Consider the following 23,433-nt stretch of genomic DNA (forward strand, 5'->3'; position numbering starts at 1 on the left):
GTCTAGAGGTCGACCGATATATCGGCCGATATTTGGGGTTTTTTACGTAATCGGCATCGGCCGATTGTGCTGATAAAAAAAAGCCGATATAGCTTCAGCGCGACTTGCAAAAGACTTCTGTAATAGAAGTCAGTGTAAGTTGCCTGTGTGAAGCGACTTCTCCCCCTCTCTGGGCAGCCTGCCAAATCTGATAAAAAGAACCTGAAGGATACAATTTTTACACTTATGAATGAACTAAATTCCCTGTGTAGAAGTTCTCAGTTTAACCATTTAAAGACTAAATCTTTTCTGACATTTGTTGCTTACAAGTAAAAATCCTGTATTTTATGCTAGAAAATCACTTAAAACCCCCAAACATTATATATATTTTTTTTAGCAGAGACTAGGGAATAAAATAGCGATTGTTGCAATATTTTATGTCACACGGTATTTGCGCAGCGGCCTTTCAAATGCAATTTAAAAAAAAAAAATACACTAATAAATTTTAAAAAAAACTAGGCAGTAAAGTCCTTTTTTTTTTTTTTTTTTTTTTTCCATCCAGAAGTTTTGATTACCTGTTTTTGTGTATTTAATATTTAAGAGAGGTGTTTTTTTATATTTTTTTTTTTTTCTACATACAAGTGAACTGATTGGAGGTTTGTTTTGTTTAATAAATGTTTAAATGTAAAAAAATTTCTGTATCACTTAAGGTTGCTTTCACATTGGAGCGGGCATGCGTTGACGGTAAAACGCTGCTAGTTTTAGCGGCTCTTTACCATCATTTTAGCGGCGCTATTCGGCTGCTAGCGGGGCGCTTATAACCCAGCTAGCGGCCGAGGAAGGGGTTAAATGCGCCCCTGAAGCGCCGCTGCCGAAACGCTTTGCAGGCGCTTCGGCAGCGGTGCGCATTCATTTCAATGGGCAGGAGTGGTGGTATACAATGCTCCAAAGATGCTGCTTGCAGGACTTTTTTAACATCCTGCCAGCACATCGCCTCAGTGTGAAAGCACTCAGGCTTTCACACTGAGACTGCAGGGGAGCCGTTTGACAGGCACTTTACAGGTGCTATTTTTAGCCCAAAAGCGCCTGAAAAACGCCCCAGTGTGAAAGGGGTCTAACTGTTAGATTTTATGAGATGAAGGTAAAAAAAAAAGAAAAAAAAAAAATCTGCCTAATATATCGGCCCAAAAAAATCGGCATCACATATCGGCCATTGGCCACCGCGATTTGTAAATATCGGCATCGGCCAGAGAAAAACCCATATCGGTCGACCTCTACCTCTGTCACTACCTCTGGGGTCTGTATCATCGTGTTGTTGAGTCTCCACATCCATTGTTTCATAGTGGGCTGTAGCAGATCCACTTCTATGAAGACTGGTGCATGGTCTGAAAACATGATTGAGCCAATTGAGGCTGAGGCGACCCTGGGTAAAAGCAACTTTGGCACCATGAACATGTCAATTCTGGTATAAGAGTCATGGGGATGTGAATAGAACGTGTAATCCCTGTGGTTGGGTTGGAGGACACGCCAAACGTCTACCAAGTGGAATGCTTATAGATTTCTCTTAAGACATCGCAGTGCCGCGTAGGAGATGTGTTTCTGGAAGAATCTATAATCGGGGTCCATAGAAAAGTTCAAATCCCCCCCCCCCCCCCCAAAGAAGACTTCCCCCTCGGCAAAGTCTCCCAGGTTGGTCATAATACGTTCCAGGAAGGCTATCTGGTTAGAGTTGGGGAGATACAGATTTACCAAGGTCACCAGGGTCGCCCCAAGTGTCCCCTTTACAAAAATCGCTCTTCCCTCTGCATGGTCCCAATGATCCCTCAGAACCCAAGGGGTATTGCTACATATAAGAATGCTCACCCCTTTTGACTTGGAATCAGAAGAGCACCCATGGTTAGAGCTGGGCGATTTTCTCCAAAAAAAATCTGCAATTTATTCATTTATTTTTTTTTTTTTAAAACTCGATTCACGATTCGAGCAAGGGTTTTTTTTTTTTTTGTTTTTTTTTTTTTGTTTTTTTTTTTTTCTTGATGGACACCGCGCCGGTCCTGAGGAGCTGCAGGCAGGAGTTTAGGCCGCGGCTTCAGCCTAGTGCACGGCGTCCGGCCTCGCGGACTAGGCCGAAGCTGCTGCCTTGCCTAAAAACTCCTGATCGCAGCTCCTCAGGACCGGGACTGGGGCGGTGTCCATCAAAAAAAAAAAAAAAAAAAAATCTTGTTTGTTTTTTTTTTTTTTTTTCCCCAGCCCTACCCGTGGTACACCGCTGAGAAGAAACTGTCATGGAGTCTTGGAGTTTTGTATTTTCTGAAATGTGTCTCTTGAAGAAAATGCACGTGGGCTTTCATATGTTTTTAAATTGGCAAGCACGGTGGAACGCTTCTCCGGGTATTCAGCCCTTTCACACTGATGGAAACCAGACTAATGTTTTCTTAAGACTTATGTGCTTGGCCTGAATAGAACAGAGACCAGTACTGCAGACCCATATTTATTGGGTACAGTAGCTAAAAACAATTAAAGCAACTTCTTGATGACAAATATTTTATTGTATGTAGGGCTGAAACAACTAATCGATTAATCGACAACTAATCGATTATGAAAATAATCGATTACTATTTTCATAATCGATTAATCGGCCAGTAACATAATGGGGTTAAAAAAAATTAAATTGAGCCTTTTATAGTACAAAAAGAGCAAATAATCGCTACTGTAAATGTTACTTTCACAGTTCTACAGATAAAAAATGAACCCCTTACAATAGAGATTATTTGCTTTTTTTTGTACTATAAAGGGCTAATTTTAGTTTTTTTTTAACCCCCATTATGTTACTAAACGTCTTAGACGTGGTTCACATCTGTGTGTTTTTTGGTGCTTTTTGCAGAAACGCACTGCAGTTCATTTACATGGTTTCCTATGGGACACGTTCACATCTATGCTTTTTTTCAGCTGCTGCGTATTTGGAAAGGTTCAGGGACTTTTTTTATGTAAAACAGATTGTAAGCTCTAAGGAGCAGGGCCCTCTGATTCCTACTGTATCAAATTGTATTGTATTTGTACTGTCTACCCTCAAGTTGTAAAGCGCTACGTAAACTGTTGGCGCTATATAAATACTGTATAATAATAATAATAATAATAAAACGGTGCTTTTTTGGTTCAATACACTTCAATGGAAAAGCTGCAGAAAAGCATGTAATGCGTTTTTGTAGCAATTTGTGTTTTTTAATCTGCCCAACAACAAATTGGGCCAAAAAATGCAAAAAAATGCAAATTGCAGCCAAATCACGTGCGCAAAAATCAAAACACACAGCAAAAAGCACTGCAGAAACATATCAAAAGCAAACTGCATAGGTGTGCACCGAGCCTTATGCTGGCCACAGGGATCAATTTTCAGAAGAGAATATTCAGACGAAAAATCTTTGTACATTCGCTGAATGAAAGAATGTTTGAAATTTTCACTTGTTTTTAACATTCTGTTTTTAAAATGAACGAATACCACATACACCGTCTGAAAATTCCTTTGACCAAGAAGTTTTCTATTTACAAATTGTCACCATGGTTGAAAATGAACGTCAATTTGACCCCACTAACAATTAAAAAATTGAACAAATGTTCTTAAAATGCCATTTTTTTTGAAGGAAGACATTGTTTGTTTTTTAAATAAAAAAAAATTGATCTCTGAGTCTGATGATATTTACCAGATTCACCCTTTTTTAATAGTATATATCCTCTAATAGCATATACAGTATATCTCTCCTCTAATAGTATATACAGTATATCTCATCTAATTGTATATACATTATATCTCTTCTGTCTGTTATTCTCAGAGTGGATTAGATATGTTGCTCCCTAACCATATAGTTATTTATATTTACCACTGCATAGAGATATTTAAGAATAAATTGCCTTTTTTTAAAACTTTACATATTAACTAAATTATACACAACACTTTTTTTTTTAAGCTTATCAACCGATTAATCGAAACAATAATCGGCCAACTAATCGATTATGAAAATAATCGTTAGTTGCAGCCCTAATTGTATGTGGGTATACATGCATGGTGTAGTGGGGTCAAAATGACCCCCCCCTGTCTGTCTGTCTGTCTGTCTGTCTGTCTCATAAAACGGTGGGCAGATTAACAGGTAGGAAATTCAGTGCACTTAGAACATTGGCCCCAGGGTGACAGCATAACAGTTAACCTATAGCCTGGTACACACTACATCAGGGCTACAATGGGAAAAAAAATGGACAGGAGAAGCCTCTGTACTAATTATGTGATGTTAGTACAGGGATCTCCCCTGCTGTGCTGCCTCCCCATCTCCCCCCCCCTGCCAAAACACCCCAGAAGCCGATTGACAGACCTTTTTCAGTCATGCCCCTTCCACAGAAGCCAAAACGGACTGTCGGACTGGCTGCCAGCCGATTTCGCTCGACATTCAGCCTGTGTATACTGGGCTTTATGCTTATTCATACCCAATAAAAATAGATGCAATTTACATTAACCCTTTCATGACTAAGCCTATTTTTGAAATTTGGTGTTTACAAGTTAAAATCCATATTTTTTGCTAGAAAATTACTTAGAACCCCCAAACATTATATATATTTTTTTAGCAGAGAATCTAGAGAATAAAATGACGATTGTTGCAATATTTTTTATCACACGGTATTTGTGCAGCGGTGTTTTAAACGCAAATTTTTGGAAAAGTGACACTTTCATGAATTTTAAAAAATCCAAACAGTAAAGTTACCCCAATTTTTTTGTATAATGTGAAGGATGATGTTACGCTGAGTAAATCGATAACATGTCACCCTTTATAATTGCACGCACTCGTGGAATGGCGACGAACTACGGTACCTTTTGAATTTCCATAGGCGACGCTTTAAACATTTTTTACGGTTACCAGGTTTGAGCTACAGAGGAGGTCTAGGGCTAGAATTATTGCTCTCGCTCTGACGATCGCGGCGATACCTCACATGTGTGGTTTGAACACCGTTTACATATGCGGGCGCGACTTCCGTATGCGTTTTCTTCGCTGCGCGAGCTCGCGGGGACAGGGGCACTTTAAAAAAAAATTTTTTTTTATTTATTTTATTTATTTTTGTACTTTATAAATTGTGTTTAAAATTTTTTTTTTTTTTTTTTTTTTTTTTTACTTTTATTGCTGTCACAAGCAATGTAAACATCCCTTGTGACAGTAATATGTGGTGACAGGTACTCTTTATGGAGGGATGGGGGGTCTAAAAGACCCCCCCCATCCCTCCTTTACACTTCAAAGTATTCAGATCGCCGAAAACTGCGATTCTGAATACTGTGTACTTTTTTAAATTCGGCGCCATTGGCAGCCGAGTAAACGGGAAGTGACGTCATGACGTCGCTTCCGCGTTTACAGCAAGAAGGCTGGAACGAAGCCGCTCGCAGCTTCGTTCCAGTCCGCCCCCAGCCGCCGAAGGCAGCGTAACGGACACCGGGCCTCCCGATCGCACGGGAGGCCCGGTAACAGCGGCGGGAGGGGGGGGGATGTCCCCTCCCGCTCCTCCGGTATAACAACCGAGCGGCTTTTAGCCGCATCGGTTGTTATACTCGGGTAGCCGATCGCCCGCTGAAAACAACGGTACCGGGATGATGCCTGCAGCTGCGGGCATCATCCCGGTATAACCCCGGAAAGCCGAGTACGCATATATGCGTTCGGTCGGCGGGAAGGGGTTAAGTTAAAACTACAGTTTTCTTTTTAAAAACTCCAACCTAAGTTTAAAGGAGATAAGTTGACTTAAAAAAAAGTAAATGCACTCTTTACCAGCAAAAAAAAAAAATGTTAGATTATTATACATACATAGATCTATCCATCTCTATCTATAGAGATTATCTATCTATCCATCTATCTGTTTCACACTGACAGGAAGACTCGATCTACCAGAGCACTCAACAGTGGCGTGGTAGTTCATTGAGAACTACAAGCCGATAGCAGCAAATGATGTCAGGACTTGTAGTTCATTCATTCACAGAACTCTTTGAAAAGAGTGCGGCCGCATCATTCATTCATAAAGTGACAGCTAGTATGGGGAACTTCTCCCTGTACTTCTGTCACAGGGAGAGGGAGCGACTGCAGCAGTTGAAACATCTTACATGTTCCACCCTAAAAAATGGGTGTAATGCCTCATGTACGCTGCTGCTGCTAAACGGACTTTTAGGAGCAGTTGGGCATTTTTTTTTTCAACTGCTCCTGAACTCTCCTCTGTTATCGTACCAGTACGTGTACACAGGGTCGTTTACAGTAATTTCCAGGCAGTTGAGTTTAGAGGCTTTTTTTTGGAACGCAAAAAAATTGGATTCAGAAGCTGAGTTTAGAGGCATTTGAAAATGCTTCTAAACGCAAACGCGGCAAAACACCGTTTAACGTGGCATGTAAACACAGCAAAACAGACTTTTAAACATGGGTTACTATCTGTTAAGTTACATCGTTCAGGAGAGGTTGTAAAAACGTCCCGTGTATATGAAGCCTTACATGTTCCCAAAGGTGAACTTCTACTTTATCCTAATTTAGACCATCCTCACCTTTTGGTGCATACTTGCCTCGTGGTAAGGGTGGCAACTTTTTGTGGTGGTAACATCATGAGTCCAGAAATATGGGACTAGACCTACCTACACATTCACTCCACTAGGGATGAATAGGAGTTCCTGCTCCTACTGTAGGCATATAGATCTATTATCTATGGGGAGTTACTGCACAACTAGTTCCCTCAAGTTAGAATACACAGCAAGTAATTTATTTTGCATTAAGAATAACCTTTAAAATTGCCATAACAAGAGAATTGGACATTCTAGCAGGGATATTCAGCCACTGATTTGCCTCAGAGTGATAAACTAAGCCAGATTACAATTCAGCTTTTACTTTTTGACTTTGGATAGAGTATACCTGTGTTCATGTCCTAGTCAGTTTATTTTGCCACTTTACCCGAGAAAAAAAAATAAAACATTTCTTTTTAGATACTTTAAAGAGGAACTGCAGTTTGCTCACTAAGTAAAGAAACATCTTTGCCATTCTGACGTTTCCCTCCAACCACTTTGCATATTTTATATATACTGTGATTCTGTACTTGCCAAATATGCTGCAGAAATCTCCTTCCACTGAGTCTGGCTGCAATCATTTTAACTGTGGGCAGCTGAAGCTGCTGCCTGTTCACTTCTTAGATTTACAGACACAAAGGCACACATCCAGCTCTGCAGCTTTCATTGGCCCTCTTATGACTCATCCCCCCTCCCGTCCTAGCAAACTCTCACAAGAATGAGAGGGAGAGCTGTGCATGTCGTCATAAGCCTAGGCTTTTTTCTAGACAAGAAACAGGAAGTGGGCTGTATAAGGTATTTACTGGCAGAAAAAAATATTTTACTATCCAAAATTAAAAACCACAAGGGCAGAGGATTTAATAGAAGAAAAGATGAAAAAATTCTGCTTTAACCTCTTAACGACCAGCCGCCGCAGTTATACTGCAGCAGGTCGGCACGGCTGCGTAAACCAAACCAAATTTATTTATATGCACAAGTTCAGATATATTGATTGACCACTTTTGGAGATTAGCTATACCTTATTATAATCTGGACCTCACGTTTCTTTATATTATTGTATTCACTGCTAATACACCCCACGCCCATGTTTTTGGGCTAACTTTATACACGTTTATACTTGGAGCGCTGTAGCACGTTCTCTATTTATTTATTTTTTGGATTAGCGCACCACCATCCACACTTGCTAGTTTACTGTAGGTGTACATCAGCTGCTTTAAGAGGTATAGGGGGGACGTGCCGCTATGTTGGAGCCGATGCGCGTGGCCTGCAGCCGTGATGTCTACTGGCAACCTGCGATCGCTCCTGACAGACAGAATTGGGGATCTGTCAATGTAAACAGACACGTTCTGTCAGGGAAGTAGAGAGAGATCTGCTGTTCCTAGTAACAGCGATCCATCTCTACTTCCTGTCAGTCCTGTCCCCCCCAAAGTTAGAAACACCTCCCTAGGACACACTTAACCCTTTGCCCCATAGTGTTAACCCCTTCCCTGCCAGTGACATTTATACAGTAATCAGTGGCTATTTTTAGCTCTGATCGCTGTATGAATGTCAATGGTCCCTCAAAAGTGTCCGATTTGTCTGCCACAATGTCACAGTCCCGCTAAAAATCGCTGATCACCGCCATTAGTAGTAAAAAGAAAAAAATGCCATAAATGTATCCACTATTTTGTAGACGCTATAACTTTTGCGCAAAAACCAATCAATATACGCCTATTGCGATTTTTGGCCAAATACATATTGGCCTAAACTGAAAAAAACTTCTTTGGGGATATTTTATTTATTTGTTTTATAGCGCAAAAAATAAAAACCGCTGAGGTGATCAAATGCCACCAAAACAAAGCTCTATTTTGTGGGGAAAAGGAGGACGTCAATTTTGTTTGGGTACAACGCCGCACGACTGCACAATTGTCAGTTAAAGCAACGCAGTGCCGTATTGCAAAAAATGGTCTGGTCAGTAAGGGAGCAAATCCTTCCAGGGCTGAGGTGGTTAAGCAGGAGACTCCTTCAATTTCAGTAAGATTTATGCTAGGAATGTTTTAGAGATCTGATATTTGCTCCTAATAATTTTCTTAATAACCATGAAAGGGAAATCTGTAAACCTATTTAGGATCATTCTAAAATATTTGGAATGCTGATATGAAGAACTGTTGTTTTTATTATAAATGACTCAATGAATATGTGAGTCAGTCCTGCTGTTATCCAACAGTTAAGGCCGCATTGGTAAATAATGTGAATGGAAAGGTCTCATTTCTAAAATAAAATTATTTTCAATTGATTGGCTTTGCAAAGCTCACACTGAGAGATGTGGGAATTGAAATGCTCTTGCCGCATGAACTTTTAGAAGCTTATACGAATTGGGCACTATGACAAATGTAGGATTTTGAAAAAATAAAATGTGAATCAGACACATATCCTTCAGATTCACCATGTGTATTATTTAACAAGTTCTGATTCGTAAAGTCCAACTCCAGCCTCACCTCACCTTGTCTGTTATACTATAGTGGTCGCTAACTGAAAACATTTTTATTTGGGCTTCCTCATTTGTCCCTGCTGTGTACCTTTCTATGGCTGATGATAGAACTGCACGATTAATCGTCAAGAATCAAGAATCGCAATTATTTTTAATTATTTAATTTTTTTTCACCGTTTCGGTCTTGACAAAAGTGTTTCACAATTCTGTCTGTGCAAGAATTTTCTCTGTTCTTCTGAAGCCACAGCTGTCAAAAGAAAGGAAGAGGAAAAACTGGGCAGTCGGCGGAGAATCTCAACATTCTTTAGCAGTGGAACTTAAGTATAAACATTGTAACAATTTGTCAAAGCAGTAGACTTCATGTGTAAATGAGGAAAGTTTAACCACTTAAACACTTTTTCTGACATTTGTTAGTTTCACGTTAAAATCATTTTTTTTTTTTTGCTAGAAAATTACTTGGAACCCCCAAACATAATAAATATATATATATATTGTAACATCGGGGGTTCATTTAGCTTAAAGGTAGAGCTTACCAGTGAGCTGAGTCCACGCCAGATATGCAGTTTCAAGGGCTTGTAGGCCCACTTTTATTAAAGAAAGAAAATGTCCGATAACAGAAGTGTTGCCCACACAGGGGTTTCAGCTTTCCACAGCAACAATGTAAGTTCAATCAGAAATACCAAGCCACCTGGCTCTCTTCAGCAGCACTGCTGCTCAAACTTATGCTTCAGCCCTCTCGGCTCTATAACAGATTTCCTGTACACATGCTTCAGCCCTCTCGGCTCTATAACAGATTTCCTGTACACATGCTTCAGCCCTCTCGGCTCTATAACAGATTTCCTGTACACATGCTTCAGCCCTCTGGGCTCTATAACAGATTTCCTGTACACATGCTTCAGCCCTCTCGGCTCTATAACAGATTTCCTGTACACCCAGTACCTCAGCACTCTTTTCCAGCCCACAGGCTTAGACCCTCTGTCTGCTCTGACAGACAGACCTGTGCAGACATGCACACTTCTCCCTTGCTTGCCTGGACTCCTCGGGAGGGTGGAGCCCAGAACTATGGTCAGGTGTCTACAAATAGCCCAACACACACCTGACCAGTCAATCTGCTGGTGGATCTCAAAACCTGGAGAAAGCTGCAAAAGCAGTTTTCTCCAGTCCACATTTATGCTCTGAAGCCTTGCCTCAAGCAAATGTGCATACCCTATGTCCACTTTAACCCCATTTTTATAGCGACAGGGACTCTCACTATTACAATATATATATATATATAATTAGTAGAGACCCTAGAGAATAAAATGGTGGTTGTTGCAATATTTTATGTCACACTGTATTTGCCCAAATTTTTTCCTCCACAGCCAGGCTGTCAGGTCTGCCTATATGTTGTCCCAGATTGGTGCTACACATTAGTTCTGTGTGACCTGCAGGCAAAGTTTCACTCCCGCCTGCTGATCTTTCCACAATATGGGAAAGCCCCACTATATTTGTGTGTTCCCACTCATACAGTATACCAAAAAAAAAACCCAAAAAACTTTTAGACGTTTCTCAGGTAAAGGTGTCATGGCTGACTGCAAGGTTTTTTTCAACAATGTCAGTGTAAGGCCGGCCATAGACTGATCGAAATTCGGCAGGTTCAGCAGCAACCTGCTAAATTTGTATCCATCTATGGGCAGGCTCGTTGTACTAATGTCGTCCCACCATTTGACTTCAGTGCAACCAGTCTGTTGGACTTTTCTCATGTGATCACTGCCAGCGGCTATAGTTGCCAGCAGTTATCTTTGTATTTTGATAGGATAACCTCCCACTGTCAGAATACAGTAGCGCAGTGGTAGAGATTCCCCCATCAATAAAGTAAAAAAATACAAACAAAAGGAAAAACTAGCAGGTGCACTGATCAACAGTTTTTAGTATAGCCTTCCAGCTGGCTATTGGTGATAATTGGACAAGTCAAAGGGTGCTGCTGGTCTCTTTGGATCCTCTGGGGGCAGGAACACATCTGGACAAAACACAAAAGAACAACGTGCAAAGCCGCCCTAATGTAACTCGGCTTTAATATGGTAAAGTTAAAAACCCTACAATGGTCAAACTCACATTGTGTGAAAATAGATACAACATAAGGATTCCACTGTGGCCGCACTCCTATAACCACCTCAAGATCCCGCCAGGGGAAGGACATTCAACCTAGCTGCCCGGATCCTGGCAGCAGATCCGAGGCTATCCACCACCACGCTCAACATGCAGATTCTAATGCACATGTGCCCGGTCCAGCCGGTGCTGCTCTTCGAGGACACATGAACCCGCACGAGCAGGATACAAGGGGGAAGAGAGTGAGGACGTTGCGCAGTTGCCATGACAACGTGTTTCGGAGGCATGGCTTTCTTTCTCAGGTCATAAAGTCAGTCAACCCCTAGTTGAAGAAAAGAAAATTGCATAATCTATGGCATACTTGAAGCCCCGTACACATGGGCAGACTGTCGGGAGACATTTGCCAGTTCACAAAAACTGGACGACGTTCTGCCTGTATGTCGGACGTGCATGCTGGAAAACCAGCTGACCGATTTCCGATCAGGGCTCCCAGCCAATGGCAGAGTGCGCTGATCGGAGTGTTCTAACATAGAGATGTAAAATTGCCGGACATTTTGAAGCCATGAGAAAAAGCCTTTTTTCCCTATTTTTTGTTTTGTTTTTTTTTCCCGGAAAAATTGACATTTGGAAAATGTCCAAACTCTAGATAATGATCTCACCATTTTACTGAGAGGAGGAGAAGAAAAAATGTTTTCTGACCAGACTATAGCTAAAAATTTAGCTGTGATAGAGAACATTAATAAGAATCCCTTTTAAGGGTTACAAATATAAACTTATTTGTCAGACAAATGTACCCTCTTACCTGTCAAAGAGAGCAGAAACTAACATATTATTATTATTATTATTATTCAGGATTTATATAGCGGCAACAGTTTACGCAGTGCTTTACAATATATCATCGTTAGGAGGGCCTAATGTGGGAGGGCACAGTACAAGGGTGGTCAGAGGAACCCAGTACAGGGGGGTTCAGGGGGGCACAGTACAGGGAAGTTAGAGCACGGTACAGGAGGAGGGGTAAGGCGAACACAGTTCGGGGGGGGGGGGGGGGGAGGGAGCAGGAGGGCCTAGTGTGGGGTCATGCCTTGAATGTATGTTTTTGGAAAACCATTACATTAGTCTAGGTCCACTTCAGGCAGTTCCAAAAACTTTTTTCTTTCCTTCTGGGATAAAAGTTTTACTTAAACGAATAAAAACTGACCATTGTTAGCACCTCTCAGTGATTTGTCTCAGCCTTCTAACTTCCACTTTTGCTGGGCAACTCGGTCTGTTAAAGGAAATTGAAAAATGGCATACTTGCTGGCCAGATCACTGGAGAGAAAATTTAGAGGAAAAAAAGCCCACCGCAAAAACTAATGTAGCCCCCACATTTAAGAATTGTTTAGCTGCAATATCATTTTTGCTTTGCTTTTGGTTTTAGATTTAGATTTTCTTTTAAAGGTCATTTTCTGCAGAAGCCCATCAATCCTGACAAACCATTAATTGCGCACACCACCAGACACATGACCTTCTAGTATATTGGTAGACCATATACTGCCTTCAGTTTGTGGAGACGACAGAATTTGGTTATGAGAAAAAATAAGTTTTACTGGATCTACATGCTGCAGACAGTGGCTCCCATGGGTTTAATTACCATGGTGTCTTGCTATTCTTACCTGATTGTTAAAGTTTGTCCTTCTGTCCCCGGTCCTCCTTTTTGTAATGTTTACAAAATGCTGTTTTAATATTTGATTATTCTTTTGGTTCCTTGTATAAGCTTTATCTTGCCCCGTGTTTATATATTTCTGGAACATATCCCATTTATTTTGACAGCTGACGCCCCATGTTCCCATGACGGGCCAGGTTGGGTTGATGTGCTTCCATTTACTTGCTGGATCACCTGAGTGAGTGGAGCCAAGTAGCACCTTCAGGTTCTTGAAGTGCACAACAACTTCTGGTTTCTGGAATAAACAGAACTTAGGCTGATCAATATACCCAATGGAATATGTGTGCTAAATTTAAAATGTTCCCTAGTGCAGGATAAGGTGTGGATATTTGCCTTATCGATTGAGGCACTAGCTGGGTTAATCAAATCTTTTCTATACAGGTTTTCTGACATGGGAGTTCGCAGAACAAAATGCTATATGGCTGCTATATATAACCAATGATTTGGGTAAATCTACAGAACCCCCCTGGAAAATTCACTTGCCAGCAGGTTTTATTTACACTAAATGTTGCCTAGAGTTTAACAACTTCAGCCCCGGACCATTATGCTGCCTAAGGACCAGAGGACTTTTTCCAATTTGGCACTGTGTCGTTTTAACTGCTAATTGCGCGGTCATGCAATGCTGTACCCAAACGAAATTTGCGTCCTTTTCTTCCCACAAATAGAACTTTCTTTTGATGGTATTTGATCACCTCTGCCGTTTTTTATTTTTTGCGCTATAAACGGAAAAAGACCGAAAATTTTGAAAAAAAATATTTTCTACTGTTTGTTATAAAAAAAATTCCAATAAACTCAATTTTAGTCATACATTTAGGCCTAAATGTATTCGGCCACATGTCTTTGGTAAAAAAAAAAGTCAATAAGCGTATATTTATTGGTTTGCGCAAAAGTTAGTGTCTACAAACTAGGGTACATTTTCTGGAATTTACACAGCTTTTAGTTTATGACTGCCTATGTCATTTCTTGAGGTGCTAAAATGGCAGGGTGGTACAAACCCCCCCCAAATGACCCCATTTTGGAAAGTAGACACCCCAAGGAAATTGCTGAGAGGCATGTTGAACCCATTGAATATTTATTTTTTTTGTCCCAAGTGATTGAATAATGACAAAAAAAAAAAAAAATATTTACAAAAAGTTGTCACTAAATGATATATTGCTCACACAGGCCATGGGCCTATGTGGAATTGCACCCCAAAATACATTTAGCTGCTTCTCCTGAGTACGGGGATACCACATGTGTGGGACTTTTTGGGAGCCTAGCCGCGTACGGGGCCCTGAAAACCAATCACCGCCTTCAGGATTTCTAAGGGCGTAAATTTTTGATTTCACTCCTCACTACCTATCACAGTTTTGAAGGCCATCAAATGCCCAGATGGCACAAATCCCCCCCCCCCCCCCCCAAATGACCCCATTTTGCAAAGTAGACACCCCAAGCTATTTGCTGAGAGGCATGTTGAGTCCATGGAATATTTTATATTTTGACACAAGTTGCGGGAAAGTGACAAATATATATTTTTTTTTTTTTGCACAAAGTTGTCACTAAATGATATATTGCTCACACAGGCCATGGGCATATGTGGAATTGCACCCCAAAATACATTTAGCTGCTTCTCCTGAGTACGGGGATACCACATGTGTGGGACTTTTTGGGAGCCTAGCCACATACGGGGCCCCGAAAACAAATCACCGCCTTCAGGATTTCTAAGGGTGTAAATTTTTTGATTTCACTCTTCACTGCCTATCACAGTTTCGGAGGCCATGGAATGCCCAGGTGGCACAAAACCCCCCCAAATGACCCCATTTTGGAAAGTAGACACCCCAAGCTATTTGCTGAGAGGCATGGTGAGTATTTTGCAGCTCTCATTTGTTTTTGAAAATGAAGAAAGGCAAGAAAAAACTTTTTTTTTTTTTTTTTCTTTTTTCAATTTTCAAAACTTTGTGACAAAAAGTGAGGTCTGCAAAATACTCACTATACCTCTCAGCAAATAGCTTTGGGTGTCTACTTTCCAAAATGGGGTCATTGGGGGGGGGGGGGTTGTGCCACCTGGGCATTCCATGGCCTCCGAAACTGTGATAGGCAGTGAAGAGTGAAATCAAAAATTTACGCCCTTAGAAAGCCTGAAGGCGGTGCTTGGTTTTCGGCGTCCCATACGCGGCTAGGCTCCCAAAAAGTCTCACACATGTGGTATCCCCGTACTCAGGAGAAGCAACAGAATGTATTTTGGGGTGTAATTTCACATATTCCCATGGCATGTTTGAGCAATATATCATTTAGTGACAACTTTGTGCAAAAAAAAAAAATTTGTCTCTTTCCCGCAACTTGTGTCACAATATAAAATATTCCATGGACTCGACATGACTCTCAGCAAATAGCTTGGGGTGTCTACTTTCCAAAATGGGGTCATTTGGGGGGGGGGTTTGAACTGTCCTGGCATTTTATGCACAACATTTAGAAGCTTATGTCACACATCACCCACTCTTCTAACCACTTGAAGACAAAGCCCTTTCTGACACTTTTTGTTTACATGAAAAAATTATTTTTTTTTGCAAGAAAATTACTTTGAACCCCCAAACATTATATATATTTTTTTAAAGCAAATGCCCTACAGATTAAAATGGTGGGTGTTTAATTTTTTTTTCACACAGTATTTGCGAAGCGATTTTTCAAACGCATTTTTTGGGGAAAAAACACACTTTTTAAAAAATTTTTAAGCACTAAAACACACTATATTGTCCAAATGTTTGATGTAATAAAAAAGATGATCTTAGGCCGAGTACATGGATACCAAACATGACATGCTTTAAAATTGCGCACAAACGTGCAGTGGCGACAAACTAAATACATTTTTAAAAGCCTCTACAGGTTACCACTTTAGATTTACAGAGGAGGTCTACTACTAAAATTACTGCCCTCGATCTGACGTTCGCGGTGACACCTCACATGCATGGGGGGGGGGGGGGGGGCAGGGGTGCTTTTTTGCTTTTTTATCTTATTTTTAAACTGTTCCTTTCATTATTTTTTTTTTTTTTTTTTTTTAATCATTTTTATTGTTATCTCAGGGAATGTAAATATCTCCTATGATAGCAATAGGTAGTGACAGGTACTCCTTCTTCTTTTTTTTTTTTTTTTTTTTTTTTGAAAAAAAAAGACCCTAGATCTCTCCTCTGCCCTCAAAGCATCTGACCACACCAAGATCGGTTTGATAAAATGCTTTCCCAATTTCCCAATGGCGCTATTTACATCCGGCAAAATCTAAGTCATGAAATGCTCATAGCTTCCGGTTTCTTAGGCCATAGAGATGTTTGGAGCCACTCTGGTCTCTGATCAGCTCTATGATCAGCTGGCTGAATCACCGGCTGCATTCTCAGGTTCCCTGTTGAGACAGGAGAGCCAGAGAAAAACACGGAAGACAGTGGGGGCATTCCCTCCCAATGCTTGTAAAAGCAATCTAGAGGCTAATTAACCCCTAGGATTGCTTTTACATGAAAGCCGACCGCTGGCTGAAAAGAATGATACCAAGATGATACCTAAACCTGCAGGCATCATTCTGGTATAACCACTCAAAGTCGTGAATGGCGTACCTGAAGACAAAAAAATGGTTAACAATAAAACACAGTAAACAGTAAAGTATAAAAAATTGCATACCTGAAAAGCAAACATGATAAAACATAATAACAATAAAACATTGCAGAATAGAATACAGTAAAAAGCAGAACAATAGAGAGAACAATAAAACGACAACAATTTTTTTATATAAAAAAAAAAATATATATATATATATATATATATATATATATATATATATATATATATATATATATATATATATATATTATATATTTTTTTTTTAACACTTTTATAACTGTAACCGGTTCCAGGTTCGGGTCTCTCAAAATGCGATGGCATCTTGGGAGACCCTGTGAAAGTGTGCCTAGTCTGTGCAATGCTGTACCCTACGCAAATACTCAACTAGTGAATGGTAGCGTTCAAAACATTCACCAATGCAAAGACCAGGATTGTCAGGACAGGAGGGACAATACTAGTGGGTGTCACGCCTATATCTGTGCTTGCTGCAGACACAACATCTTTTTTTGGGGGGGGGGTTCGTTGGGTAGGGGTACTTGGGAGGACATAAAGAAAATGCCTCTCATGCAGCCGACTGCATTTGGTTGGGGATGTGAATGAGGGAAGTACGGGCGCTGCAGAAGTGGTGGGTTCCCAATTAGGATTGGCGAATGCAGCAGGAAGGGCACTATGGGCACGGCGGGCCTGTGTTTGTCTTCTTCTTGGTAGCTGCGGGACACTACTTGTGCTTGCCACCTCACCAGCTTGAACTGCACTTATGGGACTCGCCACGTCACCAAGTGTTACTGCAGTGCTGGTTTGACTACGACCGGGGTGTACTAGGCCGCTGGTGCTTGCCAGTTCACCAAAACGCTATTAAAAAAACTGTTAGCGATCGCAGGGATCAGGCCTGACTTTGCCAACGCTGCAGTTATGCGTTTAGTGTTTTGTAAGTGACAGTGATCGATCGATACTGCACTTGGGTGGGCTGGGCTGGGCGAAGGGGCAAAACGCAGGTGCTAGCAGGTATCTGGGCTGATCCCGCTAACACTGCATTTTTGGGAACCCTAAACTGCTGGGGACGCTATTATAGATCTGATCGGATCAGATATTGATCCGTACAGATACTATACCACTAAGGGAGGCGTATGCTGCGTGCGTGGGTGTTAGCGGTACTGGCGCTAATCTGACGCTGCCTGGGGCGACGCATATCACCGCTGGGCGATCAGGGGGCTAAACCTTTATTCGGTAATAAACGGCAGGTGCCCTGACACTTTAAAAAATTAACTAACCAGCGTCACCCGTAACAGTTATACGGTGATCAGTGGTGAAAGGGTTAACTAGGGGGCAATCAAGGGGTTAAAACATTTATTAGTATATGGGGGTCCCTGTCGCTATAAAACGCTGACGGCGAACCTAAATATTTACCTCCCTAACTAGCGTCACCAGCGACACTAATACAGCGATCAGAAAAATGATCGCTTAGTGACACTGGCGACGGGGTGATCAAGGGGTTAAAACTTTATTAGGAGGGGTTAGGGGGGTATCCTAGACCTAAAGGGGGGTATCCTAGACCTAAAGGGGGCTAACAGTAACTGCCCTAACACAGTAACTGTCACAAACTGACACCATGCAGTAATAAGAAAAAAATTTAAAAAATAAAAATAAAAAAACTGCTTGGTGTCAGTGTGACAGGGGGGGGGATCGGGGGTGTAATGTATGCCCCGCGTGTTCCACTGTATGTGTGTGTTTGTGTAACTTGCATTCCAGTCTTCTCTCCTCGGCGCCGGAACAGAAAATACCGAGATGACATCATTTCCTTTGCTGCTGTTTAGCATACAGCAGCAAAGGAATGATTTGATTGGCCGGCGGCGATCAGGGGGGGGGGGGCCACGAACGGATGGTCTCCCCCTCATCTGATCGCCGCTGGTCAGAAGCGGACCGCCTCGGGCACTGGGGGGGGTCCGATCGGACCCCCCGCCCGCGGGAGGCAGATCACGTATATGTACGTGATTCTGCCTGCCCGTGCCACCTTGCCGACGTACATCGGCGTGAGGCGGTCCTTAAGTGGTTAAGTATCTTGGTGTAATCATCTCAACAAATGGCACAGATTATGAGAGACTAAATTTAGCACTTCTTAGGATGTTTTCGATCTACATTTAACACATGGTGCAAGCTTTCAATGCCTCAAATTTTACATATGCTACATAATTCTCCTACATCTCTTCCAGCTTATTTTTTTAAAAGAATTTCTCAGTATGTTCTCAGTATGTTTCTTATGCCCCATACTCACGATCAGAAATTCCGTCAGAAAAAACTTGGATGGTTTTTCCGACGGAATTCCGCTCAAGCTTGCCTTGCATACACACAGTCACACAAAAGTTCTCTGAACTTTCGACCGTCAAGAACGCGGTGACGTACAACACTACGATGAGCCGAGAAAATGAAGTTCAATGTTTCAAAGCATGCATCGAATTGTTTCCGAGCATGCGTGATTTTTTTGCGCGTACGAATTGCATACAGGCGAACGCATTTTCGGATAGGAACTTTTTCCGACTGAAAACTGGAGAACCTGCTCTCAATCTTTTGCTGGCTGGAATTCTGCCAGCAAAAGTTCGATGGAGCATACACACGGTTGGAATTTCTGACCAAAAGCTCACACCCGACTTTTGCTGGCGGAATTTCTGATCGTGTGTATGGGGCATGGGCATAAGAGAAATTTTCTGGGAAAAGGCATCTATAATGTAAGGGTTACTAAACCCTCGTGTTTTTTTTATTTATTTTTTTTAATAACAAACATACTTGCCTCTTCTGTGCTGTTGGCTTTGCAGGGAGTGGCCCCAATCCTACTCTTCTGGTGTCCCTCAGCAGCGCTAGTGGCTCCTCTTCTTCTTGAGTGCCCTGTTGGAGAAGCGATTTCCTTCGGGACGCCCGTGCGGGCACGCTCCTGAGTCCTGCTGCTGCGTCTATTGACACAGATAGCAGGGCTTGTCCCAGCTCCCCGGGGCCAGCATCTGTGGATTTGATTGGCAGCAGTGGGAGCCAATGGCTGCGCTGCTTTCAATCTATCCAATCAGGACACGAGACGCCGGCCAGAGCTGGTGTGCTTGTTCTTGTCGCGGGAATTACGGGGCTCAGGTAAGTAAAAGCTGCATGACAGGAGGTTTTTTCACCTAAATGCATAGAATGCATTAAGGTGAAAAACCTCGAGGTTTACAACCCCTTTTTAAAGCTTATTTTCCCTTCTTTATTCTATGTAGATTGTAGAATAAGGGAGGGATATATTCCGCTTTCAGTTTTTATTTATTTTTGCCATCTGTGTCCTATTGGGGATACTTTCCTTTACTTCCTTTCCCATAGCCAGTGCAGGAAGTCAGAGGGAAACCCTGGTCACCAGAACTCGTGTCTCCATTGAAAATTTCATCCCCATTACTTTTTTAGGGAAAGTCCAAAATTTGGAATTTTCATTTTACTTTCACTTTTGGTGATAACAGTGAACCTGACAAATGGAGAAGTTAATCTCCCTAGCTGGGGGACATACAGCAGTAGAAACCTGACAGAAGTTCTAATCCCTCTCCATTGCTATCCAAACATTAAAAAAAAAAAAAAAAAAAAAAGCTTGGTCTTTTAATTATAATTTAAATGTGGGATTATACACTACCTCAGATATAGCTTTGCATAAAACAGTTGGGGAACATTTCTTTGACTTTCAAATCGTTAGTGTGGTCAAATTGTTTAATTTTTGACTGCAGCGCTGAGAAAATTTGTAGGAGCAATATGGAAATTTTTATTTAGAACAAATACATTTTTAACACTGTGCGGTATTCATTGCAGGACATATATTTTATTCCAAAACCAAACATTAAAAGTAAATTACATTTTGAAGTACTTTTAGGCCCCTTTCACACGGACGGATAGAATGGTGCTTTTAGCTGCGGATTTTCTAATTTTCTACCGCAGCTAAAAGCACACAATGCTTTCCTATGGCCCCATTCACACACTGCGTTTAGCTGCGAATTAGCCCCCTTTAATAAGGGGGCCCCCAGATCTCGGCCCCCCACCCCATGTGAATGAGTATGGGGTACATGGTACCCCTATCCATTCACCTAGTGAAAAAGTGTCAATAAAAAACACACTGCACAGATTTTTAAAGTAATTTATTAGACAGCTCCGGGGGTCTTCTTCCGACTTCGGGGGTCTCTCCGGTTCTTCTGCCGGGCTCCTCCGCTATCTTTTGCTCTTTTGCTGTTCTTTTGCTAGCGGAGGAGCCCGGTCTGCTGCCTTCTGCCTTCTTCCCCCTTCTCTTCTTCCGATGTTGACACAACGCTCTCTCCGACTGGAATGCACTCTGGGCGCTCCGCTCTGACTTATATAGGCGGTGACCCTGCCCCCTTATGCCGTCACAGTCCCTGGGCATGCTGGGAGTGTGATGTTTTAGGGGGCGTGGTCACCGGGTGATGACCACGCCCCCTAAAACGTCACAGGGGGACTGTGACAGCATAAGGGGGCGGGGTCACCGCCTATATAAGTCAGAGCGGAGCGCCCAGAGTGCATTCCAGCCGGAGAGAGCGTCATGTCTACATCGGAAGAAGAGAAGAGGGCAGAAGGCAGCAGACCGAGCTCCTCCGCTAGCAGAAGAGCGGCAAAAGAGCAGAAGATAGCGGAGGAGCCCGGCAGAAGACCCAGAGCGCGGAGAAGAACCGGAGAGACCCCCGAAGTCGGAAGAAGACCCCTGGAGCTAATAAATTACTTTAAAAATCTGTGTAGTGTGTTTTTTATTGACACTTTTTCACTAATTTTAAATACAAAACCGGCATGGGTTCCCCCTTCAGGAGCATACCAGGCCCTTCGGTCTGGTATGGATGTTAAGGGGAACCCCCTACGCCGAAAAAACGGCGTGGGGTCCCCCCCAAAATCCATACCAAAAGGGGGCTCCTGGATTCCGATAAGCCCTCCGCCCACAGACCTCGACAACCAACGGCCAGGGTTGTTGGGAAGAGGCCCTTGTCCTCATTAACATGGGAACAAGGTGCTTTGGGGTGGGGGGGGCTGCAGGGCCCCCCCCTCCCCAAAGCACCCACCCCCCCATGTTGAGGGCATGTGGCCTGGTACGGCTCAGCCCGTCCCCACTCCCTTTCCTGACCGACCGGGCTGCATACTCGGATAAGGGTCTGGTATGGATTTTGGGGGGGACCCCATGCCTTTTTTTCGGCGTAGGGGGTTCCCCTTAACATCCATACCAGACCGAAGGGCCTGGTATGCTCCTGAAGGGGGAACCCATGCCGGTTTTGTATTTAAAGTTTGGCTTGGAGTTCCCCCTCAAGATTCATACCAAACAGTGCGAGTCGGTACCCTGTCGGGTTGCCATGGAAATGGCTGATCGCAGTGCCTAGAGTCTTGAATTTCACAGGAAAAAAACATGCTTTTAACTGCGGCAGAATAGCCGTCCGTGTGAAAGGCGCCTTAAACATTCATTAACCACTTGCTTACAGGGCACTTAAACACCCCTCCTATCCAGACCAATTTTCAGCGCTGACGCACTTTGAATGACAATTGCGCGGTCATACAACACTGTACCCTAATGAAATTTTTATCATTTTTTCACCACAAATAGAGCTTTCTTTTGGTGGTATTTGATCACCTCTGCAGTTTTTACGTTTTGTTAAAAAAATGTAAAAAACTGAATTAAAAAAAAAAAAAAAATTATTTTTTTTATATTTTGTTATAAAAAATTTAAAACTGGTAATTTTTCTCCTTCAGTGATGGGCACTGATGGGGCGGCAGTGATAGGGGGCACTGGTGGGCATTGATAGGTGGCACTTGTGGGCATTGATAGGTGGCACTGTGGGCACTGTTATATGGCACTATTATGGTGGCACTGATAAGGCAGATGTGCCTCTTCCACTTGTGGACCGATGTCCCTCACATACGAGCCGGTGAACGGCTTTTTTTTTTTCTACTCACGCTGTCAGCATGAGTAGAAAAAAAAAAGATTACTGATCTTTTGTTTACATCATGTGATCAGCTGTCATTGACTGACAGCTGATCACATGGTAAGGGGCCTTGACCGGCCCCTTCCTTAGATCGGTGATCACCCGAGTCTTAGTGACTCGGTGGTCACAGCGCGCTGGGCGCGCGCCCTGCAGGGCGCAAGCAGGGAGCGTGCACAGAGGAGGCCGTCGAATTCAGGTCCGCGCTGTGGCCGTCATTCGGCCATAGCGCAGATGTGTAGTGGTTAAGTCATCGAATGTACTGATACATTTAAGAATGTTCGTTTGAAAATCTACTATTGTATGGCTAGCTTAGCACTTTGCTTTTAGACCTTGCAGACACAACATCTGTGTAACTGTGTATATATAAGGACTCCACTTTGCTAATAGTTGATAACTCCTGCTACCCACTTAGAGAGGAACTTCACCCCCTGTTTTTCCTTCTTCTTTTTTTTATCATTTGCTGGGGTAGACTTTCTAAACTTGCTCACAGTACCAGCAAATCCAATGTTGATCTGCTGTGTCACAAGCCAGGTCCCACAATGCCATGTTTCCTTTCTATGTCATCGGAAGCCAACTGTCTGTTCCTGCTTCAGGCACTCTATCACACTTAGACCTGCAAGGGCAACATAAGGGTTGGAGAATGAAAGTTGTATTCTAACTACTGTACCCGGGATAGGTTTATACAGACAATACCATTTGTTTATACATGTACTGTATATGCTGGCCAAAACCCACAGGGAAAGATAATGGGATTGCTTTTGCTTAAGTAGAGCATGTTTCCTTTCAGGGTCCATTCACACTTGGCTTAAAAAAAACGCTGCTTCTACTGGAGTTTTGCGTTTTTTTGTTTTTTTTTTTGCCTGTAGAAACAGATCAGTGTTATCCTAAGTGTCCATGCACATTAGGACATTTAGAGTTGTATTTTAAGCTCTGTGTTTAGGGGCAGAAAACAAACCCTTCTGGTTTGCATATTTTTGAGAGGAGTTTTTTCCACAGAAAAAAAAGCAAAACACTTTTAAACTCCTGTACAAAAAAATGGTCTATATGAGCATTTTTTTTTCTGCCAAAAGAACTG

At 42.3% G+C, this 23,433-nt stretch overlaps 1 protein-coding gene across 1 annotated transcript in view; it reads left to right on the forward strand.

The window, feature by feature from the left end:
• GRIP1 (glutamate receptor interacting protein 1) overlaps positions 1-23,433 on the forward strand; it is a 900,266-nt gene that overhangs the window by 23,226 nt on the left and 853,607 nt on the right. The gene's annotated exons all lie outside the window — the stretch shown is intronic.

The sequence above is a fragment of the Aquarana catesbeiana genome, linkage group LG03 (genome assembly GCF_042186555.1).
Source record: "Aquarana catesbeiana isolate 2022-GZ linkage group LG03, ASM4218655v1, whole genome shotgun sequence".
NCBI classification, from domain to species: Eukaryota; Metazoa; Chordata; class Amphibia; order Anura; family Ranidae; genus Aquarana; species Aquarana catesbeiana.